The following is a 10,696-nucleotide window of genomic DNA, read 5'->3' as shown; positions in this document are numbered from 1 at the left end:
ATTTTCTGCTTCAAGCCTTTTAATCTTCTTATAGAGACATGTTTGTATTTAATATTGTATGTGGTGGAATTTTTAAACTGATGTTTGTAAAATATTAATAATGATCAAATTTTATATGAATTTATTGAATTTGAAGGTATTTATTTTAAGTTTGTAACTAATTTAAATTTTTTAATGTTGTTTTTTAAACTAAAAATGTGTCTGTTAAAATGGTTAAATTGATAATCTATTATGGTTGAAACCATAGCTGAATTAATTTTAGCTATACATAATCATTAATGATTTCAAATCCATTCACTAATTAAAATATAAAAATAAATTTATTAAATAATTATGGTTTTCAAGAACGGATGTGAGCAACAGGAAAAAACATCATGTAGATCGCAATACATGTTGACATTATATTTGCTTTGCGGTTTCACATAAATAAAAAAGCATTTTAATCGCATTTCAGGAAGTGGTAAAATAAAATGAGTCTATCTCGCTGTTCAAATGCACACTGCAGTTTTGAAATGAGCCGTTTGTCTTTACAAATTAACCAGCGGTAAAATTAACCATATCAATTTAACACAATCGTTAATGATGAAATCCAATAAAAAAACTTCCGCGATTGCTCCACAGGTGAGTACATCTCCTGAAATAATTGCAAACAAATAAAAACTAAAAAGTAGAATTAATTTCATTATTCCCTTTTGGTGTGATTGTTTCTTAATTTGAAACAATATGTACAAATCATTTACAAGGCATTAGAAAACTAAATAACTGTACAAATCGTTTTTATGTGTACACAATATTGCGCAGAATGGGACCAATATTTTAAATCGTTGAAGTAATGGTTCTTACTACACCACCAATAATGATTTTTGAATATCTATTTTAGAAAGCTAAGAAAACATAAGAATTGCTTTCAAACCTTTTATTTATACCAGAAAAATTCGATACAAATAAAATTGTTTAAGTCGTTCTCAATATTCTTCAGATTTGTTTAAACAATCAGTTCTCTTACTTGCTCGATTGTATCTATTTCTGTTTTGTTAGGTTCATCAAAAGGAAACAGATATATGCGTTAAAATTGAGGCTGGAGGTTAATTTACTTATATAAAGACATACATTCGTAAGTAATGACGTGTGAAACGATTTTATTGAGCCAGTTATCAAAATTCCCCGAGTTTTTCTATCAATCAAATTATTTCAAAGCAAAAACGTTTATTGAAAATTGTTAAAATTTGATTTCTCAGTATGAAAAGCTTCTAAAATGTGCTAAAACACCGTCTAAAATATCTGTTTCTTTTTCAAAAGAAGAGACTAAAATTACCAACCCTTAAATACTACAATCCTGACGACGAATGCAAATTTTATTTTATTATATTTATTTCAAGTCTAAACCTTGATTGAAATAATAAAGTCAAGTTCAAGCATGAGTGAATGACGGCATGATAGACCTCGCGAGCATCATAAAAAAGAGACGAGTTGAAGGGCTTCCGCGATTGCCGCACAGCGGAGTGCATCTCATGAATTAAAAGCAAGCGTCCGCGCGGCGCGAGCGTTGCGTTGGTTGGCAATAAATCAGATCATGCGTCACCTGGTTTCCACGAAGGCAGAAACGGCCGACGAAACTATTGCTCACTCGGCCGGCTGGCGCAGTTTATAAACAAAGTCGATTCGAAAGAGCAGCGCGGATCGAAAAAAAATACTCTGTGCCGCGCGTTGGCAGCCGATTGAAAGTGGTGTGGTGGCTGGCTGGCTGGCGCGGTCGTGCGCGGCCGGCCGGAAACTGCAGCAGCACAAATAGCATGTGTGTCATTACGCATGTACACACACTCACACACATGTATTTGCATTGAATAACAGCAAAGCGGAGAGAGAGAGAGAGAGAGAGAGAGAGAGAGAGAGAGAGAGAGAGAGAGAGAGAGAGAGAGAGAGAGAGAGAGAGAGAGAGAGAGAGAGGGCGAAAGGGCGGAAAAGCAGCGCGCAGGCAGAAAAATTTTTCGCTGCAAATTGGCAACAAGTCGACCGATATAAATAAGTGCACGCAGGCCGACGACGCGAGAGGTGCGGGATATTTAAATAGCGGGGGTGAGTCACGCCGCCGATGGCCGAGTGAGGCAACTAAACACACCGCCGCGGCAGACGCGCGCCCTCCCCGTCCGCGTCCAGCCTGAGCACTCAATGGACTTGGCTCACCCCACGAGGATCAAACAACAAATACCGACAAAAATCAGCTTATTTATCCAGAAGCTATTCTGCAGCATTTAATGAGTCCAATGGCGTCACAATATGCTTATTTAAACAGATAGAGCAGAAAAATGTAATATTCTTTTTTAATAAAACTCAATATATCTTGATGACCTTCATAGAAAAATATCCCTTTCAATAGTTTCTGCTTAATTTTAACTTAAATAATTCATGTTTTTAAAGCTCAGCTCAACCCCCTTGGAAAATTAGTTGTTGTCCTTTGCAGTTTTCTGTTAATTCAACAGTGAAGAAAAATACAGTACCTGCTAGGAGCATACTTCTCTAAATCACCAAAACCGACTGTACTTTATAATATAGAGTTTGAATTGGACATACAAATCCCGTAGAGGCATTTTTGCGTTTTCAATCAAGTTTTCAATAATTTATTTTGCTTTTTAGGACTCCTCTTAAAAATGCAAGAACAAAATCTAATTTTGCAAGCAGGAAATCATAAACCGTCACTTTGAAATAGTTTTAATCTTTACTTCTAGTGACTCTAGTAAACATCGCGTGCATTTAAAAGTAAACTCAATCCAACTTCACTGCTTCCGCACAGTCTGGAACCCCTGAACATGCAGGGCGTATGCAACCAGTGCAGCGCGCGTGCAGTTGCGTTGCATAGCTTGTGTCATGCCGTGTTGAACTTGAGTCGAGCGCGTGTATTTATTTTTAAGCGTCGTGGCCGATTGTGTGAAAGGAGCGTCTGTTTGAGGCTCAGCGTGCTCTCTGCTAATAGACGACCGACCCCCTTGAATCCTCAAATTAAATGCATGATAAAAGTGCCTTGTCCGCACGAGACCCCATGCGTCGCTATGACCTAACAGCTCTGTTTGGCAATTTTTTCTCTCTTGTCTGCCTGCGAACTCAACTGATAACCAGAGAAACTGGCGGTTTCGCCAATCCTTTATCCTCTTTTGACTTGAATAACTCTTCAAAATAAAGGAGTGATTTTTCAAATATATAAAAAGTTTTTCTCTTCACATGAGACAACTCTAGAAAGGGCAACCAAAAATTGTAGCATAAATGAGAATTCTAAAAAAATGCTTTTATTTATTCTGCACCATACTCAATTCATTATCTACGATACACGAATATTATGGTTTCATTTCCGTTACCATACATTATGTTGTTTCGAAATTCGATACTGTTTTAATATGAGACACACACATTTCCGACTCGCAAAAATATTTGGAAATTAATGGCAGGTTTTTCCATTTGATAGCGTGTCACGTTTCCCGCTCGAAATGTCGAAATTCACATTTAGCCATGAAGTACGAATGGCAAAATGAAACGCGTGTTTCAGGCTGAACACAGCTGACAATAGTTGAATGGCTCATCTTATCAGATTATCAGCGAGAACACTGAGTAAATATGGAACTCCCTTGAGCACCAGAAATTAAGCTGAGATAAAATTGATAAAACTTGAGGGTCAACAAAGTGGGAGCGAAAAACGTCGCAGCCTGAAAACAGAATACTTTCGCGTACTTTTTATCGTGGTGAGAAAAATGTATCCACTAATTTATTATTATTTTTACTGGAGAGCAGAGAGCTGCTCGGCCGGCCGGCCCCAGGACCATTTTTTAGACAGATTTATATCAGCAGTCCGATGTGTTCAACAGGAGCAACACACACAGAGAAACGAAAAGCGGTCTGAACGTCTTTCCAGAGTGCGCGCATACCTCCAGTCCTTTCCTAGATCACCGAATAAGAAAAAGAGAAGCATCTTGTTAGAAAATTCTTGGAATGTCCTCTCTCGAGATATTACGCAGGATGTGGAATCCAAATTTTTTGTTGAGAGAGGCCAAATTTTGTCAACGAGTTTAATAACCCTTTTCTGTCGGCTTATTTACAACCTGGCTATTTTTTTAGAATTATGGCTTCATATAACTTGGGTGACATAACATTTGGGTAATAAATGATAAGGACGCTCAAAATAAATCATTAGTTCATGCGATTCGGAATAACGATAAAAATATGTTCAAGCTTTGAACTTGAAAATTAGAGGTCGTCCAAGTTGCGTTTGGGTTTCTCTGAACAAAAAATAAAATTCTATAATGCTGATATTGCTGATTGATTCAGACAGTGGAAACTTACGATCAAAGATCTGGTTTTTTAATATATTACTCCTAAAATTAAACAACGTTATTTGCCGGAAAAGAAAAGGGCTAAGTTAATTGCACAAGCAGATAAAAGGCCAGGATTTTGTCTGAGAATTCAAAGAGTGGCTCAAAATTCTAGAATTGCGTGATTCGTTCTTATTTGGTTAAAAAAGACGCACTGAAAAAATTTACTTCATGCAACGTTTTAAAAAGTATTGTATTTTAAAAAGCTGACACTCTAAATAACGAAGGAACTGAAAAAAAATGAAACGCAGTTATCCGTGGGAGGATCCAAGTTAATTTTGAAGCGTCGAGTGGAGCTGGTTTGAATGAATTAGATTTCGCATGCAGCCTTCTACACGGCGAATTGAAATGTTAAATAGCGAGAATGGTTTCGCAAAGCGGTCGGTCTGTTGGCCGGCCGTTTCGAAATTGCAAATGAGCACGCGTGGAGCAGGTGCAAGTGCAGTTGAGGCGCTGGATTTTTGCTTGGAAAGTCGCTGCTGCTCTCGCGCGCCGCGCACACCACGATTGTCAGGTGAAATGAATGAATGGAGCACTGGCTCGCGCCCGCGTGAATAAGAAAGTGCGTTCTGGTTGCATCGCAGCGGCCAGGCCATTGACTCGGCGGCCGAAACGCGCGCGACGTCGGCATCCCGGCCGCCGGGAACATAATGAAAGAAATTCTCATGGTGCGCGCTCTCGCAAGAATGCGTGTATAATGGCCTGTCCTGGTACCCAATGAGCGCACTCGGAGACCCAACCAGCGAGAGAGGAGCCGAAATCACCTTTGCGCGATGGCCTAGAGCATTCCTGAGGCGATTTGGGTGTTGTCCTTGAACAGTATCAGGCCGAAGAGTTGCGCCGAAATCGTCGCTAAAATGAGTTTTAAAATTAAATAGGTCTATGATATGCAAGATATACATTTTTGACACAATTTTTTATAGCAAATTAAGTTATTATTCCTAAAAGTTATTTTTTAAAGACCTCAGAAATTTTGGTTGGCTTAAACTATTAAAGGTTTTAATTTGTCAGGAATGTTTTGCGAACTTTGAATTTTATAATAATCTGATGAACATTATAGGAGGAACTCTTATTCTTTCTCAATTTTAAGTTTAAATATTAAAAAATAATAATAGATCTAAATTTCCGATTCAATTTTTGAAATTTCAGGTGACACCATTTCTTTTAGCTATTTTTCAAAACATTTATGATTTTACAAAATATTTAATTTTGAGCGTGGAATGCCCCTAGCGTTTGAATTATTTACAAAAAATTGTGAAGTTGACGTATGGAAAATCTTATAATTTTGTCTTCCTTGAAATAAACTTTTTAGGATTTAATAACATAAGTTCAAATATTTAGCTCTAACTTGTGCTGCGTATTTCCTATTTTACTGACCCCTGCTTCTGTGAACAAGCACAATTACTTGTAGTTTTTTATTTGTACTTGAGAGAATAATTAAATTTTCCAAAACATAACCAAAATAAATAATAATTAATAATTTGATTGTTAATATTTTAAATATATATTTTTAACGTTAAAGACCAACAAATTTTCCACTTGTCAACTAAATTATTTGTGAAAAGAATGGTGGAAGAAATCAGCAGGCGATTTAATTGAGCCCAAAAGGCCAAAGTGATAAGAGTTCAAAAAGTGCAGTTCTGCGGCGAACAGCGCACACATGCATCGGCGAGAGCGCACACTTTTCAGCCGATCCGCTGAGCAAGCGAGCGAGCGAGCGGACGAATCACGTGACAGGAAGAAGATGTAGAAAGAGGAGGAGAGCAAAGTATTATAGCGCGCTGTGGAGATTGTGAAAAGGCCGGAAATAGGCTAGAGAGGCTGAGACCTTTTTCCATTTTATATCCCACATAATTAAAAAATTATTTTTTCTCCTCCGCAGCCGACGCCGCTGCATCTTCGCTCATCATTGAACTTCCTCTTGCTAATTTCCTCTTTTACAGCCTTCTGCTCCCGAGCACAAGGGCAATTTACTTCAATTTATTCATTTCTTATTGTAGATTTCAAAATCAACATTTCTATCGGTTTGAAATTCAATTATTACAGATCCCTAGTAGGTCAATTTTATGTCTGAGATGAAAATTTTAAAGCAATAATTGAATCATTGTAATTTAGTATAAGATTAAATTTGTTAAATGGGCCACATCTATTTTCCAGTCAGTGTCAATATCGAAGAAAAGCATTTTTGAAAGCATTTATGGCTGTGAATTCTGAACGATCAGCTATTTTTCCAGTGCTTCTTTTCGATCATCTAAAGATGTTAGAGATTTAGGGCCAAATTCCTGTTGCCCAAACAACCAACAATGCAAATTCTTACAGTAGGGTAGCAGGGTTCTTTGGCCTACTGTCGAATCCTAATCGCTTCGATCCTTAGGACGATCAAACGATCACGAATCATGCAATTTTAAGCCGCATTAATACTCCTTATAAAAACGTCAAATAACGGCTTAAAATTGAAAATACGCTTAATTCTGCTATAAGGCTGAGGAAAAATGCTTAACGACGATCAATATTGTGCAGGCACTTGCAATAGCTTGCAGTTTAACGCCTCTTGTCATACTGTAATTGCTTTTTATTTTTTTCAGTAATTTTTGGTGTATATATGAACTAAAACATTCATATTTGTTTTTATTCTTGCACAATTAAAACACTGGTGAAATGTGTAACACGATTAAAATTGACTCCTGACACCACATTTGAAATTGAAAAGACCAAATAAATCTTTGTTTTAAAATGGGCAAAATTTAGAAAGCCGTTTGACTTTCAACATTGCATGTTTATTAATTCCTTTAGTTAATGAGCGAGTACCGCGCGCGATAAAATTCTTAGGCTGCTCGTTCTCGTTAGGCATGCCTGGGCTCGTCTATTTTTCATTGAAATTCTTGGCTAATTCGACTGAAATGGTTGTCTAGTGGTGCGGTAGCAATGCGAACAATTCCGCCCAGCTGTTGAGCGTTGCGCCGCGCGGAGAAGCACAACATCTGCGGAATGCCCATAAAGTAAAGGCTAGCTCTTTTGATTCGAAACGCGGAGAAACACGCATCCGCGCGCACACACGAGCAATTTAGCGAAATGGGATAAAAAGCCGCGCGCGCACACTTGACACTGAAAGAATTATTGTTATTCAAAGTGCGAAGTCAAAGTCATGGTGATGAACGAAAACCGGAGATCCTGCTGCCGCTGCCGCGCGGCCGTTGTTGTAAATCGGTATGAATATAAAAGTGCTGCCCGGGGATGTGAAAGACAGTCGACGTTGTCATAAAGAAAAGCGAATAAAATTAAAGTCATTCATTCTTAAACAGGATAAGCTGGAAAAATAAATTATTGTTAAACTCCTATAATTTAAATAGTATGCAGCGATTTGATTTTGGATTAGTTAATTTCTTTTTTGATCGGTTCACCTCTTTGGAGACATTTGACCCAACCCCCTGATAAAGAAAACTCGCGTCCCAATGACGGCGAGAACGAGTTACATAAAGCATAGGGCCTTATTGGATGAAGCACCGTCCAGCTAAGGACCAGACAATCAATTACAGGCACAGGTGGCAGCGTTTTGAGCAAAATTGAGGAAATTTGCACCAATCATCTACACTATAAAAAGTTACTTTAAAATTTTAATTTAACCTGATTTTACAGCACATATTTGGTTTAGTGTATCAAAAGTCACAGTTTTTGTTTTTGTTTTGGAAACCTTTTGCTAAGCCCGATTGAATTTAAGGTCATTTGCCAAGGTCAAAGATCATTACGGAACAGTTACTGGAAATATAAGGGGGTTTTAAGTTGTTTTTAAAAGCACTTATAATTTGAAAATGCCCTCAAACAATATCCTCTACACTCCCACACGCATAACCTGGTGTTCTTTTTCGTTTTTGACGCATGTTCAACTTACAAATTTTAAAGACATTGTTACTTCATTATTTCAGGAACCAGAACAGCACACTTTTCTAGTCATTCCGACCAACCCCAGTGCACTGAAAAGCTTAAGGATGCTTTTTGAAAAGGAAATTATAGTGATTAATTTTTTGAGATCCGTTTTTTAAATTTAAGATCAAAAGTGGCTCAGTTAAAATAGAAATGTTTAAAGTAGCTCTCCTAATTTATTTCATGCTAAATTTTATTTCCTTCCAGTGAGAGGAATATCCGAAACACAAAAATAAACAGTTTTAAATTCTCAAGTCAGGTCGACACTGCAAAAAGTCAACTTAGTAAAAGAGTGTAGCAAAACTGACCTATTTTTGTGATAACACTTTTTACTAAGGGTAAAAGTAAACCAGGACAGGTCAGACAGCCCGCGAAACTGAAAACTAGAAGAAATGAATGTCCTCGTTTCAAAATTTTCCAATTTGATAACTAAGTGATTCAGCAATTTTCATCTGAAAGTAATCTGAGAGCTGTTCTTTTTATGATTTATGAAAAATTAAACTCAAGAGATGGGTCATTTAAAAATTTCAATGCATTTTTAACATAAAAAGGAATCACGACACTTTGCAGTAGTTAAGGAACAAAATCACTACTCTTTCATATTTAGCAAAATAAAATATTAAATTATTTGAGTTTTAAGTTTAGTTTCATCTACCCGGCGTGGTTCAAATGTATTTTTTTTTAGAAATTGTATAGAATTAAAATTAACGTCTTTCTTTTTTTCAGCCTCCTTTATTGCGCACGGCACAAGAGAGCCCAAGTCGATCAACTATAGTTGACGGGCAGTTTTAAATAAGGACTGTTTCTCACATCCCCGCGGAGCAAATCGCATTTCTGGGAATTTAGGTGTGTGCACGCGGCGACTATGACCAAAACGAAGCGTGTGTGTAAAAACACGCGCGCGCACACCCACCAGCGAGAGAAGAATGAATTACGGTGCATCTCTCTCTCTCTCTCTCTCTCTCTCTCTCTCTCTCTCTCTCTCTCTCTCCCGCGCGACGACCGGCCGCAGAATTCCAAGGTGTGGATATTGGTTCCTTTCTCGAGAGCAGCAGCAGCAACAGCGAAATTAAGTTTTAATTTATACAGAGGTGCGAGCGCGCGCGATTTCGTTCTGCTGCTGGTGCTGCTGGTTCATGGCTCTGTGTGTGTTAATGAATGAAAATTTAGTGCGAGGTGTCGGAATAATGAGAGGTTGCTTGACTTTCACTTACATCACCGCGCAGCAGCAAACAGGCTCAATTAGATTTGAGGCAAGCGCGCGCGCCGAGTGCTAAAAAATCTAAAAATGAATCAACTCGCTAAATGTTGCGCCTGCCGCGAGCACAGGTGAATACACAGCACTAGAGTGTTGAAAGTTGAAAGAGGCTCTCAATCGAATTTGCACGCTTTGCAGCATTATTGTTTTGCCTGAAGAAAAGTCATGTTCAAGGCTTAGAACTATTTTATCATTGCTTTTAGCATGCTCCAAAAGGCATGGAATTATCTAACACAAAATACGTCGTTGCGAAGTGAAATAAAGGCAGCAGATGCTCGCGTTTGTGAGTATGAACTGCCGATATACCGCAAAATGCTAATTCTAGCAACACTGACAATAATTATTCTCAAGCTCTTTCTTTCTTTCTTTTTAACTTTGAACATTTGAAGCTCTTCATTGAGCTAATTGGTCTAATTTTAACATATTATGAAATTATTGATTAAATTATAAAACGGTTAATTGAAATTTTTATTTTCTGAAATCACAATGCAGCATAATTTTACTTTTTATGGTCGAGACTCCAGGTCCCCTAGAGTTCTGATATTTCCTACTCCCCGTTCCTGTTTTTATTTTGTATGCAGCAAAATAAACCGACATGTTCCCTCGGAGAAGATTGGGTTCAAATTTCAGAATGAATAATCTGCTGTCCCGTCGAGTTGGTATTTTTTTAGCACGTTCAGCCCCAAAGAATTGCGCAGTAAGTCGCTGTTGGCCAAGCGGATGGGTCGCAGGAGCATTGGGATATTAATCACAGACACATGTGCGCGCACTGATTTTTTCAACAGCCAAGTTGTGTGCACGCTGAAAAATGTGTCACTTTTTCTTCCTCTCTAGCGCTTCTTTCTAATGAAAGCAAGGAAGGAAAGAAAGGAGGATCTTAAAAATGCGCTCTGCGAGGGTGGAACTAAATGAGGGTCAAAAAAGGAGCGTTTTGTCTTTGCATCCCGTAGGGGATGCCGCCTTTGTTCCCCAAGCTCCTAGCCGTTGAGAAGGAGCCATGAAATGGTGTCCTGTTGAGCTGACAGCAAATTTTTCTATGAACCATATTATTATGAAGTAGAAGAATGTGTTCTGCTTCAAAATTCTTCATAGCTTTCTTCTCAAGGCTGGGGCTGGTGCAACTTTGAATTCAAGGTCGAATCAAACTTTTGAGCATAAA

At 38.0% G+C, this 10,696-nt stretch overlaps 1 long non-coding RNA gene across 1 annotated transcript; it reads right to left on the bottom strand.

Annotated features, from left to right (window-relative positions):
• Window positions 1-381: 381 nt before the first annotated feature.
• Window positions 382-1,820, bottom strand: LOC135936321 (uncharacterized). Its single transcript, XR_010574314.1, has 2 exons — window positions 1,583-1,820; window positions 382-634 (listed from the first exon to the last, which is right to left on the bottom strand). It is a non-coding gene; the product is annotated as an uncharacterized LOC135936321 (long non-coding RNA).
• Window positions 1,821-10,696: the final 8,876 nt, after the last annotated feature.

Source organism: Cloeon dipterum, chromosome 2 (assembly GCF_949628265.1).
Source record: "Cloeon dipterum chromosome 2, ieCloDipt1.1, whole genome shotgun sequence".
Lineage (NCBI taxonomy): Eukaryota > Metazoa > Arthropoda > Insecta > Ephemeroptera > Baetidae > Cloeon > Cloeon dipterum.
Note: the sequence above shows the minus strand (reverse complement) of the source record. Positions and strands in the feature narration are given on the sequence as shown.